The sequence below is a fragment of the Hylobates moloch genome, unplaced genomic scaffold (genome assembly GCF_009828535.3).
Source record: "Hylobates moloch isolate HMO894 unplaced genomic scaffold, HMol_V3 SCAFFOLD_4599, whole genome shotgun sequence".
Taxonomy (NCBI): Eukaryota; Metazoa; Chordata; class Mammalia; order Primates; family Hylobatidae; genus Hylobates; species Hylobates moloch.
The window spans coordinates 1,808-5,383 of NW_026656874.1; the positions used below are offsets into that span (position 1 = coordinate 1,808).

The window sequence follows — 3,576 nt, forward strand, 5'->3', positions numbered from 1 at the left end:
ACCTCCGCCTCCCAGGTTCAAGCAATTCTTGTGCCTCTGGTTTAGTACTAGACACTCAAGCAGGAAAATTAGAATGGCTTTTTGTCACAATTCCTCTGATAATGTTAATAATACCTCTTAGATATTTTGCACATTACACATGAAGAAGAGTTTGAATCTCAGATAAAAACAAAAATACATCAAAAGTCTTTAATGTAAGCACAGAATTCAATCATCTTGTGTATGAGAGGTTCGATCTGAGACGTCTTTTGAGTCTGGTCATAGTGAATGATGCAAGGTGGCAATCGTAGTCACAACAATTTCCAGGAAGCCATGTTCCGCTCTTGAGCGAGCACCCACTGGGCCTCATGCAAGGTAGAAAGAGCCTGTGTATGTCACCCTCCCATGATGTGGTCAGCATGTAAACTGCATGGGCAGGGCGCCAGATAACATCCTGTGCGCTGCTGAGCTGAGCTGGGGCGCAGCCGCCCGTCTGCACAGACAGCACCATGTCGCTCCTGGTCATCAGCATGGCGTGTGTTGGTGAGTCCTGGAAGGGAATCGACGGAGGGAGTGCGGGGATGGGGATCTCGTCCTAGAGGTAAAGATATGGGCCTGGAGGGGAGATGTGGGTCTGATGTGGAGATATGGGACTGGAGTGAGATCTGGGCCTGGAGTGGAGATCTGGGACAGGAAGTGTTGATCTGGGCCTGGAGCCTGGGTCTCTCCACAGCCGAGAGCCCTCTTCTTGGCAGCAGGTAGGCAGCGAGGCTAAGTTTACCTTCAGCCCAGCAAGGGCCTGGCTGCCGAGACACACAGCCCAGTCGGGGCAGCAGGGTGCCCTGCTTTGCGTGCGGATGGGATGGATCCTCCATCATGATCTTTCTTTCCAGGGTTCTTCTTGCTGCAGGCGGCCTGGCCACATGAGGGTGAGTCCTTCTCCAAACCTTAGGGTGTCATCTCCCCACATAAGAGGATTTTCCTGAAACAGGAGGGAAGGCCAGTGGGGGATTTTCTTATGAACAAGGATGAGGAGACCCGGGGGTGCTCAGCCCACAGTTCTGACCTTGCCCTCCCCAGCCTTCCTTTCCCCTGGCTGAGTCAGGTTCTGTGGGAACCCGGGAGGGTAGACTGGGGTCCTCCAAGCTGGGCTGTGCAGTGGGGATGTGGTGTCACCGGCAGAGGAAGGGAGCAAAGCAGTGCTAGGAACAGCAGGCCTCTGAGGACAAAGGTGTAACTCACACCCTCCAGCGTTTCCGTGGCGGTGGGGGCTGCAGTGTGGCTGCTGTCATTCTACCTAAGAGGTGGGGGAGCCACAGCCATGGCCCTGACATTCCAAATCCTCTGATGGGGGCTCAGTTGTGTATTGTGGTTCACGCATCGGCTGATATTCCATTCACAAAGGACACGCCCTCCACCCCATGTCTGCCTTGTGTTGGTTTGTGTGAGTTAATCTTACACTATTCAAATCCAGTAGGAGTCTCTTACTCAGCACTTGCTCAAAGTTCTCAGCTGACACTTTTGTTGTAGGGAGACACCATGTCTTTGTGGGGTGGGTCCTTCCTGTAGCCCTGGGCACCCAGGTGTGGTAGTTGCCATAGAAACGTGGAAAGTGGGGAGAATCTTCTGAGCAATGGGAGGGAGGGGCGGCTCCACGTCCTCCTGTCTAAGGCGGTGCCTCGTTCTCCTCCAGGTGGACAGGACAAGCCCTTGCTGTCTGCCTGGCCCAGCACTGTGGTGCCTTGAGGAGGACATGTGACTCTTCTGTGTCACTCTCCTCTTGGGTTTACCATCTTCAGTCTATACAAAGAAGATGGGATGCCTGTCCCTGAGCTCTACAACAAAACATTCTGGAAGGGCATCCCCATGGGCCCTGTGACCACAGCACACGCAGGGACCTACAGATGTCGGGGTTCACACCCGCACTCCCCCACTGTGTGGTCTGCACCCAGCAACCCCCTGGTGATCATGGTCACAGGTCAGAGGGCTCCTGTCTGGGATTCTCCTTGTCCCTCCTCCTGAATCCCAGAGCTTCTGGTGGGCTTGTCCTTGAGGGTCCCATCACGCAGGCCCTGACTGCATTTGGGGTAAAGGGGGATTGAATACAGGGAAATGGGTGCTGCGGTGGGAAGAATAATTGTCCCCAATGATGACTACATTGTAATCCCTGGAGTCTGTGACTATTTATGTTATAGGGGAAGGGACTGAAGTGGAAGATGGAGCTCAGGTTGTTGATAAGTTGACCTTGAGATGGGGAGACAGCCTGGACTGTCCCTCTGGGCACAGTGTAATCACAAGGGTCCACATGAAAGGAGGAGGAAGAGGGGAGTGGGGATTAGAGCAGCGCAATGGGAGTCTCCATCAGCTTTGAAGGTGGAGGAAGGCCACGAGCCATGAATGCAGGTGGCCTGTAGAGGCTGGAAAAGTCAAGGAACTGATTCTCCCGAGTCTCCAGAGGGAACGAACCTCTGCAGATGCCTTGACTTTAGCCCAGGAGAAACAGGGTCCGATTTGTGTCTCCAGAAGTGGAAGGGGTCAGTGTGTTCTCTCCTGCTGCCATGCTTCTGTTAATTTTCTACAGCAGCAACAGGAAACCAACACTGGAACCCAGGTCAAGGACAAGTTAAGACACGACACAAGGATAGCCGGGCATGGTGGGAGGCGCATGTAATCCTAGCTACTCGGGAGGCTGAGGGCAGGGGAATCACTTGAACCCAGGAGACAGAGGTTGCGGTGAGCCGAGACCACACCAATTCACTCCAGCCTGGGCGAAGGAGTGAGACTCTGTCTCCAAAATTAATTAATTAATTAAAGAAACCAAACAAGGAGAAGGTTGGCTACCCTGAGATCAGCAAGGGTGGGGTGATGATGCCACCACCAGGCTCCATCCACATAGGGAGGGGTTGATACTCCTCAAACCAGCACCAGGAGCCACCCTATGGAAGCTGCACCATGGAGAAGGCACCGACATGGCGAGAGTGGCTCCCAGTCCCCACCAGGAACAGGGTGTGTGGACACTGGTGCCTGCCTTGCTGATCAGTTCATACCTCCTGCCAAGGATTCCAGTTCATCCAAAAGAGATTGAACCAGGCTGCTAAGAGCCTGGACGTGCAGCCTATCCTGGTTCCTCTTCCACCCCCACATAGACAGCAGGAAAGACATTAGTGCCAAATAGATACAACAGCCCAAGAGATGAGGCTGAGCCCAGTGGGAAGGAAATCAGAGGCTACTAGAGACAGAGGGACAGAGAAGAGGGAGGGAGAGAGATGGAAGGATCTGCACTGGGAGTTATGGGCACAGAAAAGAACATGAAGACACAGAGAGGAAGGAGAGAGATAGACACCAGAGAAGGGAAGCCTCCCTCATTCCAGGTGCCATGGATGGGATGATAAAGAGAGACGCCTTCTAAACTCACGACCTCTCTTCCTAGGAGTCCACAGAAAACCTTCCCTCCTGGCCCTCCCAGGTCCCCTGGTGAAATCAGAAGAGACAGTCATCCTGCAATGTTGGTCAAATATCATGTTTGAGCACTTCCTTCTGCACAGAAAGGGGAAGTTTGAGGGCACTTTGAACCTCACTGGAGAGCTCCATGATGGG

At 53.3% G+C, this 3,576-nt stretch overlaps 1 pseudogene; it reads left to right on the plus strand.

The window, feature by feature from the left end:
* The first annotated feature begins 488 nt into the window (after positions 1–488).
* Positions 489–3,570, plus strand: LOC116465350 (putative killer cell immunoglobulin-like receptor like protein KIR3DP1; annotated as a pseudogene).
* Positions 3,571–3,576: the final 6 nt, after the last annotated feature.